Source organism: Nannospalax galili, unplaced genomic scaffold (genome assembly GCF_000622305.1).
Source record: "Nannospalax galili isolate Female #2095 unplaced genomic scaffold, S.galili_v1.0 scaffold96, whole genome shotgun sequence".
Lineage (NCBI taxonomy): Eukaryota > Metazoa > Chordata > Mammalia > Rodentia > Spalacidae > Nannospalax > Nannospalax galili.
Window position 1 is genome coordinate 6,383,097 of NW_008342018.1, and position 15,349 is coordinate 6,398,445.

At 38.2% G+C, this 15,349-nt stretch overlaps 1 pseudogene; it reads left to right on the forward strand.

Moving 5' to 3' along the window:
* The first annotated feature begins 10,936 nt into the window (after positions 1 to 10,936).
* Positions 10,937 to 13,399, forward strand: LOC103738019 (annotated as a pseudogene).
* Positions 13,400 to 15,349: the final 1,950 nt, after the last annotated feature.

A 15,349-nucleotide genomic window follows, 5' to 3' on the forward strand; every position in this document is an offset into this window, starting at 1 on the left:
AAAGCGTAATAATTCATCTGTAAACATAGAAATGTACAGCCAATTTTGAAAGAGATGTACCCTAGCTCAGAAAAATGTTATTGAATAGGTTAATGCTGTTGTAATGAAATGCTTCTTTTAATTAAAATAAATAAATAAATAAATAAATAAATAATTTGCTGCAAGTGTGTTATAGAATGTATTTGCTATGTTACTCTGGTTCCAATATTATTTATTAGAGACCCCAGGCACTCTGCTCCTTGAATGCCCTTGCAGCGTTGTCCAGTTGTCTCCTGATGATGAACAATGTCAGTTCACTGCATGGACACTCAAGCAGGTTGTAGGATTCTCCTTCCTCTGTCAGGGGCAGAGTATTGAACCCTTGAAAATGGCTTCATGGCCTTGGTAAAACCAACCAAAATCGAATCTATCAGGGCCCATCTGGTCTTCCTGCAGGGCTGTAAGGCAAACCTGAGTTTGCTTTAAGAACCTGTTGCTGTCAGTGGTATGATCATGTTTGGACCCACTGATCTGTGGCAATCTACTTTCTTGCTTTCCTTCATCATCTTACTGATGCTTTCTATCTTCTCAGGTAGAGGTTTTTTTTTTTTCTCCTGACAGATTTTTAATTTTTATTTATTTTGTTTTTTAATGTGTATGAGTGTTACATCTGCATGTAGGTAAGTGCAGCTATGTAGTGCAGTGCTCGTGGTGGATAGAAGAGGTCAGAGAAGACGGCAGATCCCCTGGAACTAGAGTTACAGACAGTAGTGGATGCTTAGATTCAAATACAGGCCTTCTGCAAGAGCAACTGTGCCCTTAACCATTGAGCCATCACTCCAGTTTCCCTGATAGATTATTTTTCAGATTCAAATACAATTGTCTCAATATGTGTTATTTCTCTTATAGTGGAGTAAAGTAAAAGATATAAAAACATAAGTACCATAATTCACAGTATTTTGTCAGTAGCTACCATTTCTCAGAGCCTGCTAAAGCTGGATTTGTGGCACACAGACATATTGTCCCTATGAGTTTTTTCAGTTTTTAGTTCTTCATAATTTGAATTGGTGCTTTGTTATTTTCTTGGCATATTCTTTCAATGTAGCCACACATAAGATTACTTTTGTTTAAGTTATTTGAGCTCACATAATTTAACCATAAAATTTAAAAACTATATTAAATAAGCCTATTTTATGATACAAATAACTGTAATAAAATAGTTTTTTTTGATAAAAACTAGTTCATTATTTACCAGTGTAATTTTTAAGCCTTAATTCATTTTATGTATAGCAATATAATTGACATTAAGACTATAATAGAATGATTTGATATAGTTTCAAACATAAGAAAAAAATGAAGAATTTTAGGTTACACAGCTCCTCCCCTTAGGATAAATTTTCAAAAATCATTTTTTCTAAGTGAATCAATGGGACAAGCTTGAGTAGCAACTAGTTCTGAGGAATTAATGTTTGAGATGTTCTTAATATTGCATTGCTGGTCCTGTGTGTTTATGAAATGACTTTTCTGTCACTTAAAACTTTCTTATTGCAGGACTTCCTTAATGTTTTCAAAGACTAAATGCATGATAAAATTTTAAGGTGAAATACAGTAGTATTCTTGACTTACCAAAATTATATTACCATGAAACCCATCATAGTTGTATTAATTAAAGTTATCTAGAGGAACTGAAACATTATAATGAATACATATGATGAAAGGAATTTCTTAAATTGACTTACAGTATCTGTCTAGGCTGGATGGTGCAAAAACGGTAGTCTGAATACCTGAGAGGATAAGAAGGTGGTAGCTACTCAGGCCAGGAACCTAGATGTCACCAGGCCCTGTCTAGTGCTGAAGACATGGAGGATTCCAAGAGAGCTGTAGGTCAGTCCATGTTGGAAAGGGGAAAAAGGGGACTTCTATGGTCAATGAAGGATGGTAGCAGCAACAGCAATAAAGACAGAACACTTGCACTTACCAACAACGAGTTAAGGAAGCCAGACAAAATGGAATGCTGCTTTTCCATCAGACTTCTTTATGTCTGGCCCAGAAGGTGCCACACCAGGGGAAGACTTCCCTCTCTGTTAATCCTTCCAGGATTTAACCTCTTAGACCTGCCAAGAGTCATGCTTTTAGTTTATTCTAGATCCAATTAAGTTGACAACCAGCTTTATATACACAGAACCATCTTCCAGCAGACATAGAGGGCAGCATCGATCATGCTTTATGAAGAGACGTTCCAGCTGTACCAAAAGAATTATGGGACACTTGTCTCTCATGGTCCATTTTGAACATGTATTCGAGTTAATAATGTGTGTCCTCAATTTCTTCTCATCGCTGTAGACTGGCAAAAAGATGAGTTTTTTTTAATGTTATGAAAATTTGATGCCATGAAGTATTTACCAAGTTGTCAACCATAGATTTCCTTCTTTATGTAGCTTATGTAACCCCTAAGTGGACCTTATGCTTAGTACCAGTTTCTTTCTAAAATACTAATTCTTGGTGTTTACATGAAAGTAAAGCTTTATGCATTTAATAAAAAGTATTTTATTGAGCAATTGCTATATAGCACTGTTAATATCTATAGGTGTGAACTTTTAGGAACTGGAGAAAGTAAATGATAATAACTTTGAGTAAAGCTGAGTCTTTCTGGTGAGAAATTTCAAACTAAATAACCAGACTGATCTCTGTAAGAACATATGACATGTTGAAGTGAACTGCAGATATTTATAATAGGAAATAAAATTGTGGGAACAGTATGAGTTATCTCACAGACTTTTTTTTTACAATTTGTCATTGTCATTTATCACTCTAAGCAAACTACAGGTGGATGAGAGTCAAGCTATAACCATGATTCTTAAAGTTCAGGACCTGTCCATATACATCGTCCTATCATGGTTTATTCTATTTAGTGTCCAAACTATTTTCTGCATTTTATTCTTCTTTATTTATTTTCACTTTATATGTTTGAATGTTTTGCCTGTAAGTATGTAAGTGCAACCGTGTCATACAATGCCTTGAGAAGGGTGAGGGGGTGATCCAGAAAAGACTGTTGAATGTCCTGAAACTAGAATTAAAGACAGTTTTTAGGCACCATGTGGTCACTGGAAATCAAACCTGAATCTTTTGCAAGAGTAGCCAGTGCTCTTAAATGCTGAGCCGTCTCTCCACTCCCCCACACTTTTTTTTCCTGAATTTTATTTGTTGTTCTTTTAAGCAAATGTAATAAGAAATCACTCTGGACACTTAAGTTTGTATACTTATGCACTTTAGCAGATCAGGGTCCCAAATCAAACAGTTATTAAACATGTCTCATTATTTGAAGGCATTTTGTTGTTTGATTTCCACCACAAATAGTCTGTTATCTTGTGTGAAAAAGATTCAAAATTGTGCTTCTGAGAGCAGTCCAGCAGCTGTCTTGACTTTGAAACAACTTTTGACATTTTAAATTGCTACACTAATTATATCATTTGTACTCTTCAGTATCTACAGTGTGCCTGAAGTTAACAATATCTGATTAGAATGAGAAACACCTAGGGAATTAGACACATATTTGGGTTTCTAAGGAAATTGACTGAGGGAGGAAAACCCACCCTGAACACTGGCACAACATCCCAAGGGCTGGGGCCATGAAATGAATAAAAAGTGGAAAAAAGGAAGACTGAACCCTCCCCTCTCCTTTCCCTGCTTGGTCATGATCATCATGGACCACCCTGTCCACACCCCATGCATTCTCCACCATGATGGATTGCATCCTCTGACCTTTGAGCCAAATAAACTCTTCCTTTCTAAGTTGCTTTTTATTCACCTTTATCCATTAAGTCACAGCATCACAGCAACAGGCAGAGTAACTAAAACAAGCAGTAATGAACACACTTCAGAAAATAATTTCCGGAAAGGAGGGTTTGACTACTCAGGGTCTTCTTGTATGCAGTTGTTACTATAAAGGGCCTTGATGTATCCCTTTATAAACATATATCTGTGTTGAAAGTGGCTTCCCTGCTTGCCATATGGACAGAAGACATTATGAGAGCATTAATTTAAATAAAGGCAGATAACAAGTTTTTATATATGAAATACCAGATGCATAGAATTGGAGAAAAATGGAAGAAATCTTTTAATGAGAAAATATTACTTATCATAAATAGAACTATGTTAGCAAAGTGCTTACACTATGTAATTTATAATACCTTGATAATATTAAAATGTGATGAATGAGGAAATTTAATAATCTTTGTGCTATTTAGAGGTTTTCTAATTAGATAAAACAAGCGATTAAATTCACTTATAAGGGCATCCTTGAAAGCTAGATAAGCTATTTAATTTCTGTTGGTCTCACTGCAACATCCAAATTTAATTTTGTCAGTTTTACTTTTCAGTTAAGTTCAGAAATAGTAAGAATGGTTTGCCACATTTAAATGTCATTTGCTCCTCATTTCTTTATTTAGAAATGAATTATTAACTGTCTGCCTTTTATGCTGCCCTACATTTAAAGATCTGGGTGTATCAAATTCAATAACGCATAATCCATTCTGATGAGTATTCAAAGTTAAGACAAAAAAATCTATTAATGAATTTTAATTGTATGCTTTCTTTGTTATAAAACTTGATGTTTTATGCCCCTGTCAATTATTTATGTATTTTAACGCAACACTTCTAGCCAATCTTCAGATTTGTGTTTGTGACTACATTTGGAGAAGGGTTTAAGTATCATCAGATGAAGAAAATGTGTGAACATAGATAACTTAGATCACGTCCAGCCTACAGAAGACTAAACATTATAATGGAGTGGACAGGGTATACCCAATGTTGGGTTGTAATATTTTGAAACAATGATCTTCTGTTATTAAACTCTCTAAGACACATTTTAGGAATCTCTTCAGTTAATTTATGGAAATCTCCAAAATATGGCACTTAAAAGCATGCATACTTTGTTGTGTTACTAGGGGAATGTTACTGGCCTGCCTCCTCCTCATCTTCCTCTCCTTTCTCATCCTTTCCATCCCTTTGTAAATGTATATTTTTATTCAATTTTTGTGCACTTCTTACAAAATATCTTAATCATCTTTATATGCCCTCCTCCATCAGCACATCCCACACCTTGCCCCCCCCGCCTCGTTTTTCATGCTTGTCCTCCTTTATGAGAAAGACTAGACTGGGACGCACTATGTAACCCAGGCTACCCTTGCAGTCTCAACAATTCTCCTGCCACAGTCTCTCAAGCCACCACATCTGGCTCAAAATTTTCTGAAGTGACTCTGTGTTCTTCAATTTTAGATTTAGTTTGTGTGTGTGTGTGTGTGTGTGTGTGTGCGTGTGTGTGCAGTTCACTTGCACCACAAGCATGAAACTGCCCTTGGAGGTCAGACGAGAGCATGCAATCTAAAGGAACTGGAGTTACAGGTGTTTTTGAGCCACCATATGGGTGCTGGGGCCTCTGCAAGAGCCGTAGATGTTCTAAACTTCTGACCTAGCTCCCTACCCCCTCTACAAACAATTTAAAATTGAGCCTTTAACAGCTCTCAAAAGCACAGTACCAATTAGATTGTTCACCAATGATTCCCTTTTCTCGACCTAACCTTGAGTTATCAAGATTTTTTTACTTACTATGTGTAGAAGGGGTAAATGGGGTTAAACAACAGAAAAGAAAAATTAGCACATGAGAGAGAGACACACACACAGACACACACAGAGAAATACTTTCATGATTGCACTACTATAGTTCCAAGGGTCAATTCTATTTATAAAATAGAATTACTCTTAGCTCAGTGAACATTTACAATTCAGATAACAGGAAGATACTTTTAAAGCTGATTTACTGTTCTCAGGCTCATGCTCATGCCAAATGAGCTAAAGTAACTTGACCAGCTGAGGTAGTAAAAGTACTTAATATACTCCTCTAAGATCTCTACAAGAGTGGCTTTTTGGCTCTAACAACAGGGCCTGCAGCTGTCACGTTTCTTCACTGTCACCATCAGATATCACTGCAGTCAATTAGAATTAACATGGAGGAGTTGAGACAGAGACACGTGTATTTCTCTGTCCTTGCATGGGCAGCTGCCCGAAGGTCATTGCTCCATAACTGGAGGAGGGAAACTTGGCAGTGATGTGATTTGTGCATTGACTGAGTAGCTATAATCATCTTTTCATGTGCCCCAGCAGGGAGCCTCAGATGGATCTCTCAACACAGTGAAATGAGTTTCTTTGTTAAACGCACGTGAAATACCTTGATATATTTGAACAGTTTCACCTTGATGAAAATGACAGCTTGTCTGCATTTGATAATCATGAGAAGAAACATGGGAAGAGGAAAGGAATGTGTTCTTTATATTTTAACTATCTTTCATCAAACTAATAGGCATTGCATCTTAAAAACAGTTCTTTAATAAAAACCAGAAAAAAATGTTATAAGCATAGGGGGTAAAGTAACATTTTATTATTTAGTTGAAACATTGCTGGTAGTTGTATGGTTTATTAATTTTGTATCACTAGTTAATTTATAAAAATTATATCTTAAAATGTTACAGTATGTTTGAGGTTTGAACTTTCAGTAAGTGTATTAGCAGAAAATACATAATTTCTCTTTTCTTTCTTTTTTTGCATTCTTTTTTTTAACTTTTACAAAAACTTTATTGTGAATTTCATCATGTATATAAGGTATTTTGATAAAATCCATGCCCATTCCCTCCCCTCCAACATTCCCCCCTCTGAAGTGGTAACCCTAAAATCTTTTAATAATTAGATACAAGCTAGCAAATACTTTTGACATTTTCGGCCTTTGGAACAGAATATGTTGCTAACAGACCCAAGGACATTTTGACTTTTAGCCAAGAAACTGGCTACACTTCCTTGGGATCTTTTATCCCTAATCCCTTAGCCAATTCCTACCTCCCATTCTTATCATGCCATCCTCTGAAGGGGTTACCCAAATTGCCAATAGGGAATAGGGACACAGACCGCTCTGGCTTCTTCCATGCTGAACAGGGACACAGGGTGAGGTAATTGGAGTACTCCTTCAGTGGGTCTATCTAAAAGACTCCCAAATTGCATAACTCTTGTCTCTAAAGGCAAAAGAAAATCCTTGAATAGTTAATAGGAGATGTGAAGGAGAAGTAAAGGCAAGAACTTGTAATGCTAATGCTAACCCTAATTACAAGTTCTAGACAGGGAACTAGAAAAACATCAGAACAGGGCAATTTTCAAATGTTCATATGAAAGTCCATTGGAGTTTCTTGACAAGGGTTTCCAAAAGCATATCTCTGTCCTCTATTGGGTTCTTCCTCATTTTTCCTTTGTCTTCCAAGTCTAGACTAGTTGCCTGGGAAGAGCGGCTCGATACTCAGTTGAGAGTCCAGTGACCCCTGCTTTGCATGCCTTTAATGAATGAGCACAACCGTCAACAAGCCCAGTTGTGACTATGTTTAGAGATCAGGCTCAGCCAAAGTCGTGATGATGGTAGTTATTTAATGCAGAAGGGACTGCTGTATAGCATCATCTTATTAAAAGAACCTGGAATTTAAAAGGATTTGGTGCTAGGAGCCACTTATGAGGGAGGACATACTTCGTTTGTTTTTCTGAGTCTGTGTTACTTCACTTTGTACAACAATTTCTATATATGTCCACTTACCTGCAAATTTCATCATTTCATCTTTCTCTTTTCTTTTTTAAATATTTTATTTATTATTTTTATTTTATGTATATGCTTGTATTACCTACATATAGGTAAGTGCATCCCTGTTGTGCAATGCCGCAGAGGACAGGAGAGGCTGTCGGATCCCCTGGAACTGGAGTTAGCTGCCATGTGGGTGCTGGGATTTGAACTGGGTCTTCTGCAAGAACAACCAGTGTTCTTAACCGCCTAGCCATCTCTCCAGCCCCAGTCTTTCTCTTTTCTTAAACAGTAATTAATTACTTATTAGGACAGAGAAAGAAACACAGAGAATGCAAGACAGTTTCAAGTAATGATTGAAATCAGGGATAAGTACTAAGAAGCTACTGAAGGTAATTTTAGAGCTGCTGCAAGTCCAGGCTGGCTTCATTTCTCAACATGAGATGGTGTGCCATTATTCTCAGAAGTAATGCTAATACAGTTTTTCAGAAGAAAAATTTCTATGTATAGTGTATTGATGTAGCTTTATCATTTCAAAGCAGAAAATTCCATCCCCAATAATTACAAAGTAGATTATTACTTAAGTTGTAGGAAACAAAATTTTAAGTTTATAACTCCATCACATCAAATTTTATGAATTCTTAGCCATTATTTGGTTCAAACTATTTTACATTTATTAATGGAAGCAACAATGTACACACAGTTCACACACTACTAATTCTAGAAAATAATAAATTTAACAGAAATTAGCTAATATATTAGCCTGTGTTAAGTTATATTTCATATAACTTCTCTATGCTAAGTATAGTCCATGCTGTAAATTGTTTTTTTTTTAATAGTTCTGTATATTTAGCACAAGACTTTGGGCATACAAGACAAGGACACTACCATACAACCACACCCTCAGCTCCGTATAGCAGAGACTTTACACAAAGAGTCAAACTCAAATGGTCGCAATTATGTCATTCTTCACTGAAAGAATACAAAGAGCAAAAGTGGGGGGTAATCTGACCTTATCTCATGTTTTGCTTATAATCTCTCTCTCTCTCTCTCTCTCTCTCTCTCTCTCTCTCTCTCTCTGCTCGTGTGTGAGTGCTCAGGAAGGATGATTGTCCAGCAAGAAAGAAAGAGGAGGAAATGTCCTTGATGTTTAGGAATATTGAACCCTGGTCTAAATGAAAGGGAACTCAGAGTCATTCCATTCTCATTGGTGGTGTGCTGGTGCTGGTGATCCTGAAAACTAGCACAGGGGAATAGCAGCTGTTGAACTTCTGTGGTCTGAAAGCAACTAAAAATTGCAGAAGAATGGAGTCATTGATACATTTTCTAGCTGATCACCTTGATGATGAAATGCTGTAAGTTCAATGCTTTTTTTTGAAAATGCATGTTATACTTTTGAATAATTGGTATTTATAGAGTATAAATTTCTCAATAAGCAGTTAACATAATTTGGATTTCAAATTCAGTAATTCAAATTCAGACCTTGAGGAAGAAATACCTGATACATGTTAAAAGGGTTTAAATAAACCTGGTACTAGCCTTTGCCACCCAGACAAAACCACTGGACATTTAATAAGGAAAAGTATTTTCCAGTTCACCACTATTTTTCCCCTTACAAGTAGGGAAAACAGAACTGAGACTCATGCTGGATTTGTGAGAAAGCCAAGCTATTTCCTTTCCATTCTGAGTTTTTCTAGTTGACACACTGAAATAGAAAACTGAGATAGCAAAGAAGGGACTTTTCTGTTGAAAAATTGAAAATGAATCCCAGAGCTTTGGAAAGAGACATGCAAACTGCTTTCTAAATACCCATGCTTATACCAATGGGAAAAGCTGCTCCTAGGCATAGTCAGAGAAGCATCTCTTTACAGTGAATGGTGATGAATACAGAAACTCAGGATTGCACAAGATGCAGAGAAAAAGTAAGGATTGTGGGCACAGCCTAAAACAGAAGTTCCCTCTCCAAGGCTCTGGGAACATTCTGGAAGAAGAGGTGCAAAGTATGTAAGGGTTGAAGGATCAGAAAATACCATTCTTAACACTCAATACAATCATTGTAATTATGAACTTACAACATCTGTAGTTACCTGCTTTGGGCCCACACAACACCACTCATATCAACAGTATATAGAGGAAGGGGGGGTGCCAAACAGGGCCCTACCCTTTAGCTCTGAACTATGGGCTATCCATAGATTCAGGAGGGGTGATCATGGACTTTAGTTGTGTACCCACTGCTGAGTTCACAAGGCTCCAATGAGTAGCTCCAAGTGATGGCCACACATACAGCCCTGGTTAAGCACAGTGGGTCATAAGAAAAACTGAATAGGAACATGTGAGTGAAATTTGTGGAGAAGAGGGGTATTGACAGGTAACAGGAGGTGAGGAGGCAGGGTGAGAGAGATTGGCATGCATTGCATACATGTGTAAAACTGTGTAAAATTAAATATAATTTTTAACAAGGAGATATGCTACTGGGAAGTTTTGCATGGAATCCTTTTGTCAAATTCAAAGCCCCATTAATAAGAGTTAAATAAAATGAAGTACTTTGGACAAAAGTCCTGCTTTAATTTGTTTCTGATTAATGTGAAAACATTTTAGAAGGTAAGAACTCTCTGGTAATGATCACCATTATGTTGAATTTAATCTTGAATAGCCACATTAGCTTCCCATGATAGCTTAATCTTTAAGGCAAACATTTTTAGTGCCCAGCCACATATTTCAATGTTGTTATAACTTGTATTTTCAGAACGAAAGTTGCTATCTTTTTTCTGATTTATTCATTGAGTAAGGTGTTTGAAGAAATGTCCAACAAAACATGATGGGTTTGTCACACAAGCATTTGGTCCTGTTGGTGACGAAGGCAGATTCTAGAGAATCTATTCCATTTTCCTATTTCTTCCTGGAACACACTGGCCACAGTAAATCATCAAAGATGTTTTCTTCATTATTACAAGTGAGATAACAGCACACAATTCACTAATGTTTAGCCAATGTATTTGAGTGACATAGGATTTAAAATATAGTAAAATATTTATTAGTATTAATCTTATTGGCTAATAAACAATTTTAAAATTATAAATATAGCACTGACTTTCCAGTGAAGTTTAAAATTGTTAATTAGCCACTAGGATTATTAGTATATTACATATATACATTTAATGTATGTGAAAAAGGAAATTAATAAAGTGTTCTAGGAAATGCCCCTACAAATCTATAAGGAATCTTATAAGGGGACTAAGAATCCACTGAGAGGAACTTTATCATTAAAAAATTCTATGGCTGGAAACCAGCACGTTAGCAGAACAATCAACGGCAGCGACTGGCTGCTCCTGTGGCACCAGTGCTATGATGGTGGAGGCCTCAGATAAGCTTTACTGAGTGGAGTATGGCAAGAGCAGGTGACCTCTTGCAAGAAATGCAGCGAGAATATCTCCAAGGTCTCACTCTGTATGGTCATCTGTTGCAGCAGCCCATGTTCGAGGGGAAGGTCCCACACTGGTCCCACTTACGCTTCTGGAAAGTGGGCCACTCCATCTGTCACCCTGATATCAAAGTAGACGAGTGTTCTGAACTGCAGTGGAACAACCAGCAGAAGGTCAAGGAGACTGAGGAGGCTGGAGGAGTGGCAGGCAAAGGCCGGATTGGAACTGGAAGCAAGGCAGAGAAGACACTGAGCGAATCTGGGGCAGAGCGCACCAAATCCAACCTAAGCACAAGTGCAAGGGCTGTATGGGTAAAACAGAAAATGGCCAGGTGCACCTGTTCAAGATGATGCTGGACCCAGAGAAGCCACAACCGGGCATGGTCGATGGCTGGTACCATTCAAACTGCTTTGTCAAGAACCGGGAGGAGCTACGCTTCCAGCCTGAGTATGATACCAACCAGCTCAAGGGCTTCAGTCTTCTCTCTGCAGAAGGCAAAGACATTCTGAAGCAGCTCCCAGGCATCAAGAGCCAAGAAAAGAGAAAAGGTGATAAGGTATATGGAATAGTCGAGGTGGCCAAGAAGTCTAAAACAGAAAAAGACAAGGCAGCAAGCTAGAAAAGGGCCTTAAGGTCCAGTCCTAGCTGATTGAGAGCATCAAGGATGAGCTGCGGAAGGCGTGCTCCACCAGCAACCTGAAGGAGCTTCTCATCTTCAACCAGTAGCAAGTGCAGTCTGGAGAGTCTTCGATGTTGGACCTCCTCACTGATGGCATGGTATCTGGGGCTCTCCTGCTGTGACGAATGCTCAGGGCAGCTTGTCTTCAAGAGTGATGCTTACTACTTCACTGGGGACAGCACTGCCTGGAGCAAGTGCATGATGACACAGACTCCCAATGGGAAGGAGTGGGTGACCCCAAAGCAATTTCGAGACATCACTTACCTCAAGAAACTAAAGGTTAAAAAAAAAACCCAGATATTCCCATCCCAGGAGACCAGTGCCCCAGCGACGGTGCCCCCTTCCCACTCTGCAGCCTCAGCACCCATAGCTATGAGCTCCTCTGCCCCAGCAGATAAGCCACTGTCCAATATGAAGATCCTGACAGTTGGTAAACTCCCAGAACGGAGCCATGCTGCTTCAGCAACGATTAGCCATAGCAAACTGGAGCAGATGCCACCCAAGGAGGGTGCCATTGAAGACTTCATGACGTTATATGAAGGAAAACCAGAAATGCCTTGCACTCTAAAAACTTCACAAAGTATCCCCAGAAGTTCTACTCTCTGGAGATTGACTATGGTCAGGATGAAGAGGCAGTGATGAAGCTGATGGTAAAGCTTGATTCCAAGTCCAAGCCCCCCAATCCAGTGGAGGAGCTCCTTGGGATGACCTTCAATGTGGAAAGCATGAAGAAAGTACTGGTGGAATATGAGCTTGACCTTCAAATGATGCCCTTAGGGAAGCTGAGCAAAAGATAGATCTAGGTTGCCTAGTCCATCTTCAGCAAGGTTCAGCAGACAGTGTCCCAGAGCAGCAGTGACTCCCAGATCCAGGATCTCTCCAATTGCTTCTACACTGATCCCGCATGACTTTGAAATAAAGAAGCCCCCATTCATGAATAATGCAGGTAGTGAGCAGGCCAAAGTGAAAATCTTGGACAACCTGTTAGACATCGAAGTGGCCTATAGTCTTCTCAGGTATTGGTCTGATGACACCAGTAAGGACCCCATCGATGTCGGCTACAAAAAGCCCAAAACTGACATTAAGGTAGGTTGACAAAGACTCTGAAGAAGTTTAAGTCATCAGGAATTATATTAAGGACACTCACACAACCACATACAATACCTGTGACCTGGAAGTGATAGATAGCTTTAAGACAGAGTGGGAGGGAGAGAGCAAGCTCTACGAACCCTTCATGCAGCTTCACAAACTGAAGTTGTTATGGCATGGGTCCAGGACCACCTACTTTGTCAGCATCTTGTCCCAGGGTCTGCTCCTGTGACAGGCTACATGTTTGGGAAAGGAATCTATATTGCTGACATGGTATCCAAGAGTGCCACCTACTGCTACACATCTCAAGGAGACCACATTGGCCTAATACAGTTGGGAGATGCTGCCCTTGGAAACATATATGATGCCTGTATGATATGCTTTGCATATCAGCAACTCACCCAAAGGCAAGCACAGTGTCAAAGATTTGGGCAAAACCACCCTTGACTCTGCTGCTAGATCACTCTGGAGGATGTACAGGTTCCACTGGGGACTGGGATCCCATCAGGTGTTAATTAAACCTGACTACTGCATAATGAGTACATTGTCTATGGCATTGGTCAGATGAGTCTGAAGAATCTGCTGAAACTAAAATCAAAATTTAAGATGTCCCTGTGGTAAAATGTGGGCCCAGCACCCGAGAGACTGAGGGGATAAATTCCCCCAAGGTGCTCATGCACCCAAGACACACTGCAAAACCTCAGCTATGCTGTGGAGGGCTGTCATCCTTGCTGAATCTCATTAGGAAGAATTTTATACGAACAGGTTAAAGGTTTCCTAACTTTTCAGATTCCACCTTCCTTGTTGCATTTAAAGTGGGAGAGTTTCGGGTTTTATCTTATGAGGCACAGCCTTGGTAGATACAGCTGACAGTGGAGGAAAAATTGGGGAGATATTTTTTATTTGTTTGTCTGGACTAGTCCTGAGGAAGAAAAACAAGCCGCCTCACAGTGTCTGCCTCACTGGTCTCTCCAGGGAAGGAAAAATGTGCTGCCTCCATTTTTTAAAATGTTCATCTTTAGTTTTATTTTGGCAAGATGTTATGCACTTATTTTGAGCTAAAAGTAGAAAACTAATTTCATACATAAAAAATTGTGTCAATTTTCATAGATTTTCAACAAGCTGGAACAAACTATTTGCTTATCTTAAAAACTTAGCTTTATTTTCATTTAAAAGTATTTTTAAGAAATTAAATTTTATTTATTTATTATTACTGGTGTGTGTGCCCTGGTATGCACACAGCACAGCGCACATGTGGCTGGCAAAGAACAGCTCTGTGGATTCCATGTTCGCCATCCACCTTCATGCTGGTTGTGGCCGTGAGGCTTACTCAATCAGCACCACTTCCTGCTGAACCATTTCACTTGTCCTAACTGTACTAACTGTAGTTAGGATTGACTACTGTACACAAGAAACCACATTAATTTGTGAGGTACTCAGTCACATTTGCTTTTCACATGTAAAGCAAAAAAAGCCCATCTTTTTAAACATTCTACCTCAACATTTCCTGTAGTTCTAAGAACATCATTTAGTGTGTCCTTAGATAGATAGCTATGATGCACCAGTGAACAGAACTGTAGAGCAAATAGAGTCCAGAAAGGCTTTCTCAAAAAATACTGCAATGCTTCCATAAAAATATGTTAGGTGTGATTTGCAAGATTCATATGTTGTTTTCTTTGGATAAATACAACCACCTATTTGCTCTGTAAACACAGAATACTAGTATGTAACCACACATGAAATACGTCTAGAAAGCTGGGCATGGTGGCACACAACTTTAATCAAAGTGTGTTGGAGGGAGAGGCTGGCAGATCTCTGTGAGATCAAGGCCAGCCTGGTCTACATAGTGAGTTCCAGGCCAGCCAGTGTTACATAGTGAGAACCTGTCTGAAATATCTAACTAACTAAATAAAATAAAACCAAACAAACTCCCCAAAGAAGAAAAAGGGCAGAAAACAAAAATACATATACAGACACATTTAGAGAATTATAATACTTCCTCCCCTCAGTATTTTCCTTACCATAATCATAAGAATAAACAGTCATTGTATGCTTTGGAAAATAGAGCAGAAGATGAAGTCTTAGTGAAGAGGAGCCCTGGCTGCAGGCAGGCATTGATCTGAGCATCATCATGTATAATATCCTTTACTCTTTCCATGCCTTGGATTCTCTCTTCATCACTTTATGTTTGCCTTCTACTTTGCTTATTAATGCAAGCTTACATATATGTTTAGAGGAAAGTCCACTTTTCAAATTAGTTTATTACTCCAAGTTTCTTTGCTATAGATACAAATTCAATTATTTATCTTTTATTCTTTAAGAGAGTGATTTATTACTTTAAGGTTGATTATTACATTTAAGATTTTGCACAATAAGATTAGTTTATCTAAGATAACATTTTAGTTTAGAATTAAAATGTCTTCACACCACAAGTTATAAAATAAGCAAAAGCATCATTTCAAACCAATTTTCTTCATATTGAGATGTAAAATTTAATTAAACATTTTTATTAACTCATTTAGACTATATTATCTTTAAAGACACTTTTGTTTATTTAAAATAAATATTTAA